The following is a 14,485-nucleotide window of genomic DNA, read 5'->3' as shown; positions in this document are numbered from 1 at the left end:
TGATTTTGTTTAATGCATCTCTGCTCTAATCTCTTATTTTCTTCTATTCCCCATTTTTTTCAGGTCATTAATAATTTCTTTCCATTTTTCTCAAGTGAGTTATTTCTGTTTAGAGCAATGTCTCTTGTTACTTTGGCTTGCCTCATACTATGCAGTTGAGAATTGCTTCGAACATCTAATTCTGCTTCTGCTGCCAAGTGTGGGAAAGAAAGTTCTGCAAACTGCTTCAAGACTAGACCTAACTGGTCATTGTGAAGTAAAAATAGACTGGTAAATGAGTGTCCTCCAACATCTCTTGATTGTATTGCAAACTTCCATATGAAAAGGGACCTGTGTAAGAATTGAGTTCACTGACCAAATTTAAAACAGGTGTACTGTCCTTACAGAAAGGGATGGGCTAGAAGAAGCATCAAAGGTCTTTGCCTTTGACTGTAGCTCACATTAGAAATAAGTAGTGAGGTGATCAATTTTATGTATTTTAGATGATTATTAATTGTTCTGACTGGCCATTTGCATCCACAGAACAGGAAATCAAGAATCTGGATAAAGAACTGAACTTATCACAAAACCAAACTACCGTACTTACACTAGTTTGACCAAAATAGAACTGGATAATATGGTGTAGCCCTGCCTAAAGTACAATTATTTTACAAGTTTAAGATGAACAACCTGAGAGAAAATGCGTGACTAATACATATTGTGCTCTAACACAAACCCCTAGTCTCTGAAGCACATGGCCATGTAGCTTGTTTCAATTTTTTAAAATAATTTTTGGGGATTATATTATATCATTTGCATTATTGCTTTTCTACTTCTAAGCCATTCCATAGACACTTCATTGTTTTTTAATTCATGATCTCCTTTTTCTTTAACAGCAGTTCTTGTTTTATATGACTTAGGTTTGGCTACAGAATTTCTGAGCTATGAAAGAAATGGTAGCCTGCACTAGCCAGTGACTGTGTAATAAAACGCACACCTCTTGGAAGAGGAACAGAAAGTGCTCTGAGAGACTGGAATAGTTTCTACTAAAATACATATTTCCCAGACTAGAGCCCTGTCTCTCCCTAGGGTAGAATCCAGAGCTGTGAAGCCCTGTGCTGCCTTGGTCATTTGATCTCTGCTCATCTAGTAGAGGAGCTGCTACTGTCCTGAAGCCCTGTTGCAGACAAGCTATTAGCAACTTTGGGCAAGCCTAGCAATCAGGAGCACCAGTGAGAGGTAGATTATGAGTTTTTTCCAGGGTTCTCCTCTAATTAAGATATATGGAACCATGAGGTAGACCATCAGCAATGCCATGGTGAGTAGAGGTACTTTGCCTTTCATGCAGGAGGAGCAGGATGTCTGAGCTGTCAGATCTTCTGGGAGTTGAATGGATCGTGTGACAGACTGCTTCTGTTGGAGAAGCAAAGAAAGAAAGGAAACTGTCACCATGAAGCATTCTCAAAAAAATAGAGGGTTGGCTGAATGAGAGTTTTACTAGCATGTGTGCATCCTATATTCAACTTTATCATGAAAAGGTAAAAACAAAAATTTGAGCTAGTGAGATGGCTCAGTATGTGGGTAAAGGTGCTTGGCCCCCAATCCTGCATCTGCAGGACCAGTGTGGTGGAGGGTGAGAACCAATTTCCATAAGTTGTCCTCTGACAGCTCTATGGACATTTTGACTTGAACCCTGTCCCTAATAAAATAAAAATGTCATGTCTTAAAATGTCACCACAAAACTCAGTATTTGCACAATCAATGCTAATTAAAATGGTTCAGCAAGGTGATGGTTGCACATGCTTTTAATTCCAGCTCAGGAGGAAGAGGCAGACAGATCTCTGAGTTTGCGGCCTGGTCTACAGTCCAAGTTCCAGGACAGTCAGGGATACATACAGATACTCTGTCTTGAAAAAAAAACCAAACCAAACCAAAAATTAAATCCATAAAAATAAATGTTTCCAAAGCATATCCTTAATAATTTCAGAGTGAAAATACCATGTTTTGTAACCAGAAACCACACCTAAATATCATGCATGAAGCCCTATAGGAAACTGGAGAATAGCAATATGGTAAGGCAGGACATAGTGTTCAGGGCCTCGATGACGCTCAACATCAGCACACCCTTGACACTGACTCATGATTTCACAGAGTCAAACCATGGGAAGGTTCTGCACTCTCACATGGAATATGGATGGCCTGGGTTACATCTCCACAGGCCTGTGAACACCCATGACCAACAAGCAGGGTTGAATATGGTAGCCCAAGACCTTAATCCCAGCCTTCAGGCAGAAAGAAGCAGATGGACCTCTGAGTTCCAGGCCTGTAAAGACTATGTTGAGAGACCCTGTCTGGAAAAGAAAAAGAAAACTGCATAATGGAATATTTGTCTTTTTGAAAGCAAATCAAGAAATTCTGCTCATCAAGAAACAACTGCCGGTTGCAGCTGCTGGCAAATGGCTGTAAATAAACCCTCAGACAGTAGTGAGAAAATGTCCAACTTAGAAAATATTTGAACAGAAAGGGCAGCAATGATATGAGAATATAATGACCAATAAGTGGAGCTGTGAAGACACTCGGAGGGTTTGAGCAGTCACTCTGCAATCCTAAGGACCTGAGTGTGAATCCTCAGCACCTACATAAAAACAAATCCTGGAATGTCGTGGAAGCCTCTAACCCCAGCAAGGGATGAAGGACATAAAAGTATCCTGAGAGCATATGGTTCAGTGAAACCCTGTCACAAAATGAAGATACATGTTATTTCTCTCTGGTATCCATGTTTGCACATAGGGTTATACAATCTGGCATGGTCACACCTGTGTCACACACACAACACACACACACACACACACACACACACACACACACACACACACACACACACGACAAGCAATGGGTAGAGGGCAATGCCCACAATCAACTGATGTGGCGATTGAAATTAGAGGAGAAACTGGAGCACCTGACCAAGAGGACTGCCCCAGTGTACCTGAGGGAAATGGGAAATGTTGTGGCAATTTGAAAAACCACTGGGTAGGTTTGGTGGCAGCCAAACATGGGTCCCTATGAGGCAGCTTCTGGGAGAAATGGAAACATAATACAGGCTGAGCAACCTTAATCCAAAACCTGAAATCTGGAGTTCGAGAAACTGAATTTCAGATACAAGTGTCCCTGTGCCTCATTATCGTAATTAATTGTCCTTTGTTTATGACTTCTCATCAGAAACTGCCTGCCCAGGCTCAGGAAACTGAAATTGAGGTCTCATCTGTGAGAGGAGATTGATCAGCCTGTTTGAGCCTCTTCTTGCTCCTCTGATTCCCCCCATGAGTAGTGCATGAACTCAAATCTTGGAGATGTTTCTAATTGGTAAAAAAAAATTCATCATCAGGGTAGGAGACTATCATGGAGACTCATTGGACCAGGATGCAAGAGTCTTTTGTGTGATTTAAAATCTTAACATTAACATAGGGGGTTTAAGCCAGAAGTATAGCTCATCAGGTATCTTCTAGTGGGATAAGAAAGCTGGGTCCCATTGGCATCTAAGTGAACTTGCAGAGTTGGGAATAGCCATGCAGACATTGTTCTAAACAGAGACCATTTTCCCATTACCAGTGGCAAAATGAGCCTCCCCTTATTTGGTTGTGGTAATCTGCAAGCTTGTCGTGGGTTTGGTCCAAGGGCTGACAATGGCACTTTAGCATCATCAGTTTAGTGGTACCCAGACAGGAATTATCATTGAGTTAAGGCATCAGTGATACAAGAGCCAACAGCAATTAACAGAAGCAGAAGGGCCAAAAGCCTTTGATGGTTGACAGACTTCCTTATCGAGAAGGAACTTGGAAATGAGAATGAGCATCAGTTATTATTATTATTATTATTATTATTATTATTATTATTATTATTGGTTTTTAAAGACGGTTTCTCTTTTTAGTTTTTGTGCCTGTCTTGAATATTGCTCTGTATATCAGGCTGTCCTTGAACTCACAGAAATCTGCCTGGCTCTGCCTCCTGAGTGCCAGGATTAAAGGTGAAGATCAATAATTACTTTATCTCAGGTTCCATATGACAAGAAATTACCTTTAGCTGTAACATTCCAAGGGGAGAGGTTGAACAAGGGCAATGTATTGGCTCATATAATTACTTCCTGCTGACACTGGCACATTATTGTAAGGGCCTTGGAAGGCTAGAATGTTAGTCAAAGGTAAGGAGGCAATTTAGAAACTTCTGGTTCATTGAACAGCTGAAGAAACAGCATTTGCATCAGTTGGATTAGTTTATATCAGCTTTCATGAAGTTCAGGGCTCATACTCATGTGGAGCAGGTTGTCATTAACAATTGATGCTTGGATGTGTCTGTCAGCAAAGTGCAAACCTGTGGAGACAGATATAAACTAGGAACAGAAGTTAAAATTTATGACCTTATTTGGAACTTTTAGACCCATATAATGCAAGCCTTTATGTCATCAGACCTTTATATTTCTCAGACCCTTGTCAGGACCATCCAACCTGTCAAACAATAGGAGAGTGTGGATTAAGAAAAGACAGAAAAAACAGAGACATACAAGAAACACAGGATAGATCTGGGAGGACTGAATAGGAGAGTGTGGATTAAGAAAAGACAGAAAAAACAGAGACATACAAGAAACACAGGATAGATTTGGGAGGACTATCACTGAATACTGTTGTATCCAGTTTATTCTACCCAGTGCTTATATACAGTTGAGCAGTAGACAAGGGAGCATCTGCAAAGCATATTACATTGTTACAGACTTCTTTATCTGAAGGTTCTTTGGGTTCAAGGAGCCAAAGAATAGGAGAGTGTGGATTAAGAAAAGACAGAAAAAACAGAGACATACAAGAAACACAGGCTAGATTTGGGAGGACTATCACTGAATACTGTTGTATCCAGTTTATTCTACCCAGTGCTTATATACAGTTGAGCAGTAGACAAGGGAGCATCTGCAAAGCATATTACATTGTTACAGACTTCTTTATATGAAGGTTCTTTGGGTTCAAGGAGCAGTTAAGCCACTTCCCTGCAACACAGATCTTAAAAAGTTTTATTAATAAAAACGAAGAGCCAGATATTGGGGTAAAAGCTGAAAGATTAGAGAGGTAGAAAGCAAGCTACTACATCTTAGCCCTATGAAATCCTCTGCCAAAAGAGAGAGTTAGCTTCTCTATGCACCCTGCCTTATTACTTCCTCTCTTCAGAACCTCTCGAAATAGTTACTGAATCTCAGTATGCAGAAAAAGTGGTTCTACATATTGAAACTGCAGAATTTATCCCTGATGAGACAGAATTAACTTTGTTATTTATTCATTTACAAGATATAATCAGAAACAGGAAGTATCCCTTATATATAACTCACATCCAATACCATATGAGTCTGTCAGGCCCTTTAGCAGAAGAAAATGAGGAGATTGATCAACTATTGATAAGAAATGTACAGGAGGCCTCAGAGTTTCATAAAAAAATCATGTCAATAGTGAGGTTTTAAAAAAGGAATTTTCCATAACCTGGAAACAAGCTAAGGAAATTATATGGAAATATCCTACTTGTTCATTTTACAATCAGACTCCACTACCCAAAGGATGTAACCCAAAGGGCACTCAGAGGAATGAAATCTGGCAGATGGATGCATTTCATTTTGTAGAATTTGGAAAATTGAAACATGTGCACCACACCATTGATACCTACTCAGGATTTCCATGAGCAACTGCTCTGAGTTTCAAAAAGGTTGATTCTGTATTCCAGAAGTTGCTAGAAGTTATGGCCATCATGGGTATACCTATATATGTTAAACCTAACAATATCTAGCCTATGTCTTTGGTAAAATGAAACAGTTTTTTGCTTATTACAATATAAAACATATTACAGGTCTACCATGAAATGCTACAGGAGAAACAGTCATAGAAACATCAAATTGAACTCTAAAGGGTATGCTAAATAAACAAAAAGGAGCAAAAAAATCCCCCAGAAATAGATTACATAATGCTTTATTAACTTTGTATTTTCTCAATGCTAATGAGAAAGGAATAATAACTGCGGAGAGACATTGGACATTAAAAAAAAAAACTACAGAGTTAAATCAGCCTGTATATTTTAAGGATGTGCTGACCTCAGAATGGAAACCAGGATATGTGTTACGTTGGGGATGAGGTTTTGCTTTTGTTTCTATCAGAGAAGGTAAGCTATAAATACCATCAAAATTGATAAAGGGCTGGGCAGTGGTGGTGGTGGTAGTGGCGGCGGCGGCGGCGGCGGCGGTGGCGGCGGCGGCGCACGCCTTTAATCCCAGCACTCAGGAGGCAGAGCCAGGCGGATCTTTGTGAGTTCAAGGCCAGCCAGGTTTACAGAGCGAGATCCAGGAAGGGCATAAAGCCACACACAGAAACCCTGTCTCGAAAAAAAACAAAAAAAAATTATGTGATCAGGGATTTAGCTCAGTGGTAGAGTGCTTGCCTAGCATGCACAAGGCCCTGGGTTTGATCCTCAGCTCCAGAAAAAAAAATTGATAAAATTTCAATTTGAACAAGACAGACCTCTTAATTAGAAGAAGTGATAGTTTCTCAACCAGCATGACCATCCAATTGAAAGTAACTTGGCCTATTGGTATTACATCACACATAAAATTCATAAGTCTTCCTAAATGTTTGTTTTTGCTCTTCTCTACAAACACTTATCACAAATGGTGTTTATGTAGTCCCAGATCAATTAAAAATTAAAGCTGGCTTTGGAGTTAGATAATGACTCTCTCCTTCTTTAAAGCCAAGCATGTTGTTAAAAAGAAAATGCATAATCTCTGTATCATGTCAGAAGAATCAACTGATATGGGGCAGAAGAAAGCCAAAATTAAGGGACGATTCTGTTGCCACTGTTCTCATAATACTTTGATGCTATTTTGATTCTTTAAACTTTCCTTAAAGTATGAATTTTATATATGAATATGGCGATTTCTTAGAAAATTGGGAATCAATCTCCCCCAAACACAGCTATATAACTCTTGGGCATATACCCAAGGAATGCTCAATCATACCACAAGGGCACATGCTCAGCTATGTTCATAGCATTATTATTTGTAATAGCCAGAACCTGGAAACAACCTAGATGCCCTTCAACTGAAGAATGGATAAATAAAATGTGGTACATATACATAATGGAGTACTACTCAAGAGAGTAAAACAATGACATCATGAGGTTTGCAGGCAAATGGATGGATTTAGAAAAATAATCACCCTGAGTGAGGTAACCCATACTCAGAAAGACAAACTGGGTATGTATTCACTCATAGAAGGATAATAGATGTAAAACAAAGGATGACTAGAGTGCTACTCACAACTCCAGGGAGGCTACCTAGAAAATAGGACCCTAAGAAAGACACAAGGATCACCCAAAAACAGAGAAATGAATGAGGTCTACATGAGCAAAGTGAACGTGAGGGGAGTTAATGAAGGGCAAGTGTCGGGAGAAAGAAAGCTTAGGGGAGCAGGAGGTCCCAGCTGGATCAGGAACAGAGAGGGAGAACAAGGAAAAAAAGATCAAGATAAATGGAGACCCCATGGGAATAGGAAGAAGAAAAGTGCTAGAGACATCCCCAGAAATCAACAAAGATACCTCCACAATAAACTGCTGGAAATGGTCAAGAGAAAGCCCAAACTGACCTTCTGAGGTGATCAGATGGCTAAACACCCTAACTGTCATGCTAGAACTCTCCTCCAATGACTGATGGAAGTGGATGCAGACATCCATGGCCAGGCCCCAGGTGGAGCTCCAGGAGTCCAATCAGCAAGAGAGAAGAGGGATTGTATGAGCAAGAGATATTGAGACCATCATTGGAAAAAGCACAGGGACAAATAGCCAAACTAGTGGAAACACATGAACTATGAACCAATAGCTGAGGAGCCCCCAACTGGATCAGGCTCTCTGGATAAATGAGACAGTTGATTAGCTTGAACTATTTAGGAGGCCCCCAGGAAGTGGGACCAGAACCTGTCCTTAGTGCATGAGCTGGTTTTTTTGGAGCCCAGAGCCTATGCTTGGACTCTTTGCTCAGTCTGGGTGAAGGGAGGAGGGGACTGGACCTGCCTCAACTGAATCTACCAGGCTGAGCTGAATCCCCGGGGGAGTCCTTGCACTGGAGCAGATGGGGATGGGGGGTGGATTGGGAAGAGAGCGAGGGGGGGCCCATAGAAGGGAGGACAGGGGAATACATGGCTGATAGGTAAAATTAAATTAATTGTAAAATTAAAGAAAATGAAGTGCTTCTTCCATCAAAGTGCTAAAAGAAAAAAATCTGTTTTGCAAGCTTTGCTGACTCTGATGTCTGCCCCCAGCATGTAACAGGATCCTCTTAAATTCTGATTTTTTTTCCAGTGGAAAAACTTTTACAACTCCCAAACATATTCTGTTACAGTAGTTTATTTAAAAATTTAAATTGGGGCGGTTCACTTCCACTCAAACAAACAAATGTTTCAAATAAGAATAGCAAGACAGAGAAGAAAATATTAATAGCTGTACTCAATATATAATACATGAGTTATAGTAAGTCACCAAAATCGTTTATGTGCTTTTATTAAAATACAACAATGGGCACAGGTGGCATTTATTTGTTATTAGATTAGCCAGATAAGGATTAGAATTCTGAGATTGGAACAGGCAAACACAACTCTATATTTAGGATCAAACATGTTGATTTCTACCTTCCCTCTCCATCTTCTTTACTTTTAGCATCTGAAAGTGGCTAATCAATAAAGAATAGCTAGCTGGTGAGTCTTTCCAAATGGCAAAGGACAGGAGCCAAGGACAATATTTGGTAGTGGTCATGAAAAGAAGTGTTATTTTTTTTCAACCAAGTGAAGTGATTCTCTGCTCTAAAGTATCATTTTCAGCATTTTTGCAAGTTTAATATCTGATTCCTTTGTTCCCAGAAAAAGATGTTCTCCAGAAATAGATGTGCAGCTTAGGTCACATAAATGCTATCTTGTAACTCCACACACAAAAAGAAACATGAAAAAAAACAAAGTCCCACTGATGAAGGAAGTGATTTTGTAATTCATGCCTTGTGACAGCACCCATCTCCATGGTGTATCTCAACCCATCTTTCTCTAGGTAGAAGAAACTGGCATGCTGAGAGGCTAAACTGCCAAAGACATAACCAAGAATTTCCTGGGTGTGCCTGCTGTCCTGCCCTTGTTTTGCACTCTGTTCCTCAGACCTGCATTCTAAAGCCTTACCTGTGGCTATTTCAGACCTTATTCTCCTTGGATAACCTTTCATGTAGCTCAAAAGGGCCTGTTTCATGTCCTAGGAGGAGAAGAAAAAAAAATCAAAGTGACTTTCCACATCTGATAAGGTCTATTTACTTTGAAAGGAAGAAATTTATCAAAGATCCGTTTACAGAAACCTTCTTGAAGAGGCACAGAAGTTAGAGTGATACCGACAAGTTTTTACAGGGATCTACATACATCAGCCCTGGAGTTAATCTCCAACATAAGGTAACTAGTGGACACATTGCCAGTCATTACTTACACCCCCACTTACCTGGAATTTATGGTGCTACATTGCTCTCAGCTTTAAGGAGCCTCTTCTGACCTTCAAGGAAGGACATAGCATAAGATTGAAATTCATTGTCAAGGCAGTGAATTCAGACCCAGTTCCCCATATCTGAAAATTCCAATGGTCAGGAAATTCAAGGAAAAATACATTCATTGAAGTGAAGCTTGTATATAACATACTAGAAGAATTTAGCATGGTACTTGTTATGGCAAGACAATATCAGGGGACACTTAGTGACAGGATGAAGTGGTTTGTGAGTCTTTGGGTGTCTCTGGGTCTTTGTAAAACTGTGACAGGGAAACACAGGTTGGGTACAGGAGGAAGTAGAATCTCTTCTTCTGAGACAGATAAGGTGCTGTTCAGCATTTCATGAAACACATATCTCACTGACTTGTGAAAACCCCTCTGTCATATAGTGCTTTCTTAATATCTTTGTTACACTGAGTTATCAGGCAGAGCAACTTCGAATGGGAAAAATTGATCATAGCCCACAATTCCAGGTAATAGTTCCATTTTGGGAAAATCAGGATAGGAACTCAGCTAATCGTAGTGCTGTGAGATGGTCTGTATGTCAAATGTGTTCCTGATTGGTCAATAAATAAATCACTGATTGGCCAGTGGCCAGGCAGGAAGTATAGGTGGGACAAGGAGGAGAATAAAGCTGGGAAGTGGAAGGCTGAGTCAGAGAGACACTGCCAGCCACCACGATGACAAACAGCATGTGAAGATGCTGGTAAGCCACGAGCTATGTGGCAGGGTATAGATTAATGGAAATGGATTAATTTAAGCTGTAAGAAAAGTTAGCAAGAAGCCTGCCACGGCTATACAGTTTGTAAGCAATACAAGTCTCTATGTTTACTTGATCGGGTCTGAGCAGCTGTGGGACTGGCAGGTGAGAGAGATTTGTCCTGACTGTGGGCCAGGCAGGAAAACTCAAGGTAGATCATATCACATCCACAGCCAAGAGCAGAGATAAACAAATGTACCCATGCTGCCTGTTTGCTTATGCTTATGATCTAGCTTCTTCATACTTACACAGTATAGTGTGCAGACAATGCCCATTTTAGGGAGTCTTATCTCAATTAACAATTAATAAAATCCCACAGAGACAAGTTCAAAGAAAAATCTGATCTATATAATTCCTCATTGAGGGTCCCTTTTCCCAGGTGACTAGTTTGATTCAGTCTGATAATAAAAACTAAGAATCACACTGCCCCACCATCACTGCCAGGATTTGAGATTTCTGCCTGCATTCAGAGCTGTGTTCCTCAGCCTGTGTGGGTCACCACCCCATTTAGGGTCACATATCAGATATACTGCACATCAAATATTTGAATTACAATTCAAAACAGTAGCAAAATTAGGGCTGGAGAGATGGCTCAGAGGTTAAAAGCACGGCTTGCTCTTCCAAAGATCCTGAGTTCAATTCCCAGCAACCACATGGTGGCTCACAACCATCTGTAATGATATCCAGTGCCCTCTTCTGGCCTGCAGGGATATGTGCATACAGAATACTGTATACATAATAAATAAATAAAAATTTAAAAAAACAGTAGCAAAATTAAAGTTAAGAAACAACGAAACAGTTATGTTTAGGTCTCACCACAACACGAGGAACTACTGTTCATGCTATTTAAAGATTTAAAGGGTCAGAGAATTGGAAAAAAAATAGCCATTGATCTAGAGTGTCCAGTGGAACCCGAGTGTCTATGTTGTTAACTATGAAGGTGCTTGCAAAGGAATTTCCTGAATATCCTTTGCTCTAAGGGAAACTCATGTTCTGTGTGGAAGACTCCAGCTATCTGACCATCTTTACTACCTAGTAATAGCAGACCACTTTGAGCTACTGAACAGAGAGTACAACACCCACTACACACATGCTGATGACACAGATTTTAGTCACACTGGGCTCCATGACCATATCACGCTCCTATGGGTACTTGTTCCTAGACTGTATCAGCCTCTTCCTCTAGCATAACTCTGCCTAGCTGTTTCCTGTAGACTCTTTACCAAGAAGTTGTTTAACAAGTGTCCTTCTCAGTCAGCATTAAGTCTATAATGTCTTGTGGCTAAGGAGATAAGGAGATGTAGGTACTTTTTTTTTTAATTTTACATCTTATTTGTATTGTTTTTTTTCATTTTTCATTATTAAGAAATTTTCTCCTCACCCCACATACTGTCCACAGAGCCCCCTTCCTCCCTCTACCCACCCCCATCCCTCTCTCCCAAGCCACTGCACATCCCCACATCCCCCAAATCGAGGTCTCCCATGTGCAGTCAGCAGAGTCCAGAACACTGAGCCTAGGCAGGTCCAACCCCCTCCACATTAAACCAAGGCTGTTCAAGGTGTCACGACAGGCAATGGGTTCCAGAAGCCTGCCCATTGACTTCGTATAGATCCCTATCCCCTGTCTGGGTGCCTCTCAAACAGTTCGAGCCAAACAACCATCTTCTGTTTCCAGAGGACCTAGTTCAGTCTCATGGGGGCTCCACAGCCACCAGTCCACAGTTCATGAGTTTCCATAAGTGTGGCCAGTCACCTGAGTTGCAGGTACTTATGATGCACTTTAGCATATATGAATTTCTATGATATTATTACCTTGTGTACATGAAATTTCAGTAGGAGATAGACATTCAGTTCTACACAGGGAAAGAACTGAAGGATGTTCAATCAATAAGGGAGAGATCTCTGGCTTTGGATGAAGGGGATGCTGAAGGGCTTCTCTTGTATCCCAGCAGAGGCTCCTGCAAAAGACAACTTGTCATCTAGTGTAAGGAAAGTTCTTAGCAATCTCAGTTCCCATGACATCTGCAGCTCTTCCCTAGACATTCTAATGTATCCTGGAGAGCTCTGTGATGTCACTATGTTGTGGCAACACCCACTGTACTTGGGAAGTTTATTCAGTGCCTTCACCAGTTACTGATGAACATGATGGCATACTGAAGAGTCTAATTCTGAAAGAGAATGGAGATGTTAGAGAAACCAGAGAGTGACTGAAGAAAGCTGACCTTCAACCTCAATGTAAAACGTCAAGAAAGAAATGGTCAAGAGAATCATGTAATGAGTTCTGTGCAAGAAAATGGAATCTTCCTGGAAGAAGTGGGCTTGTGCTGAATCTTCCAGTAATGGGGAACAGAATGCTGGAGTCTCTGGGAACCAACAGAACTTCCCTCCTTGTCATGCTTCTTGAAATTCATGGATTCCAGGATATTAATTGTTCTGGCTCAGAAGCTGGGAACTGGTAAGGCCAATGCTTTATGCTGGGAACTCTTGGCTTTCATTCCTTTTGGTAGATAGGCATTGATGTGTGAACATGAGACCGACATTAAAGCAGGAGGGATTAATGAGATGTGCCCATTTCAGAACAGGACATCACTCTACGTCAACCACAGTGGCTAACTTTAGTTACTTCCCAGCTGCTCTGTGTTCCTCAGTTGTCAGTGAGGAGACTTGTTGAGTCTGGTGACCATGTTCTGCCCTTATATGTCTTCTCCATCAACAGTTATATGGTTAGAGTGACCCGTGAAGATATTTGGGGAACCTCTAAATGACTGGAGTGATTATGAACGATGGCAATTTTTTCCTGAATTGTTAATCCAAAGGCTTGTGGACTCTGCAGCCAAGTTGAATTCTGAGTCTGCAGCTGTGAATGAGCCTGAAGAGGCTATCTCCTTGGTTACTTGGGGCATGTGCAATGAGGGCAGAGAAAACCAGATAGCTGGGATAACCACATCCCTTCAAATAGAGGAGACAGCCAAGTTCCCCAGAGGGGGCATCTGAAGCACTGGACAAAATCATTTGCGGTGTCACCAAGTCACTTTTAAACAAGCTTTCTCAAACATTTGATTAGGACTCAGGGTGGTCTGTTTATTATATTTGCCTTGTGATACTGCAAGTTCATTTATGTTCATCTACCCACAAGGAGCACTAGAGAGCCACCATCCCACCAAACCTTCCTCACCAAGATGCAGGTGAAGCAGAAGATGCAGACTGACCACTCAGCTACAGGAGATGACCATTGAAAGAAAGTAGCACTGAGATCACCTGATCTTTATCACAGAAGAGAGAGTGAAGAATAGGTATTCATTCTTTCAAACCCTGTGGTTTCAATCTCAGGTTCACTCTGTCATCATTACTTCATTTTATATAAGGTCTGTGTTTCTGGTAGGCTGCATCTTTAGGGTATGCCTTCAGGGTATGCCAAAATCATGTCTCTGAACTCCTCCCAAAGGCAGAACCTCAAATGTGGACAGGAATGACATGAGGACAAAGACTATTCTCTTTCCTCTAAAAAGAAACAAAAACAGAGCCTGTGGCATGAGTCATAGTACTCATGGACTGAGGCAGTAGTATGAGTTCCCAGCCTGCATTTGAAGAGATTCTATCAAGTGCTGTCTAGTGTGAGATGTTAGTTGCTGTGAGTTTGAGTTAATTTTTTTGTTACTTACTTTAAAAGGCCTTGTACGTTTGATTCTCCAAGCAGCAGTTGGAGAGGCCTGGTCACACCTCTAAATGTGTCCATACAGGGACTCTGACTGATCCCTGCTCCTTTTGTTCCCCTCTGAGAGGACACACCTGCATTCATTTGTTCACCATCCAATTGATAGAGTTCTCCCACTCTCACTTAGTCTCTCTTTCTCTGCAACTAGAATTAAAGATGACTGTGAGCTTTTATGTGTATGCTGGAAATCAAATTCTTGCCTAGGTCCTCTTTACTAGCTAGCCTCTCTGGAGCTGAGTTGCAATCTGGTTATCCTTTGCTTTACATCTAGTATCCACCTATGAGTGAGGACATACTGTAGATTAACCAACCATCTTATTAAATAAGAAACACAGAGCCAATACAGAGATGAAGCCAAGAGGTCAGAGCAATAGCTAAGAGCTAAAAACCTTACCCTTCACTGTTGCTTTTGTTGTACCTCTCTGAAAAAGAGACCTACTTCCTGTGTC

General features: G+C 40.9%; 1 long non-coding RNA gene across 1 annotated transcript; it reads right to left on the bottom strand.

The window, feature by feature from the left end:
- Positions 1-1,003: 1,003 nt before the first annotated feature.
- Positions 1,004-12,348, bottom strand: LOC131901108 (uncharacterized). The gene is made up of 4 exons (XR_009376361.1): positions 12,134-12,348; positions 9,520-9,570; positions 9,213-9,282; positions 1,004-1,392 (listed from the first exon to the last, which is right to left on the bottom strand). It is a non-coding gene; the product is annotated as an uncharacterized LOC131901108 (long non-coding RNA).
- Between the last annotated feature and the right edge of the window lie 2,137 nt (positions 12,349-14,485).

The sequence above is a fragment of the Peromyscus eremicus genome, unplaced genomic scaffold, assembly GCF_949786415.1.
Source record: "Peromyscus eremicus unplaced genomic scaffold, PerEre_H2_v1 PerEre#2#chrX_unloc_2, whole genome shotgun sequence".
NCBI classification, from domain to species: domain Eukaryota; kingdom Metazoa; phylum Chordata; class Mammalia; order Rodentia; family Cricetidae; genus Peromyscus; species Peromyscus eremicus.
Note: the sequence above shows the minus strand (reverse complement) of the source record. Positions and strands in the feature narration are given on the sequence as shown.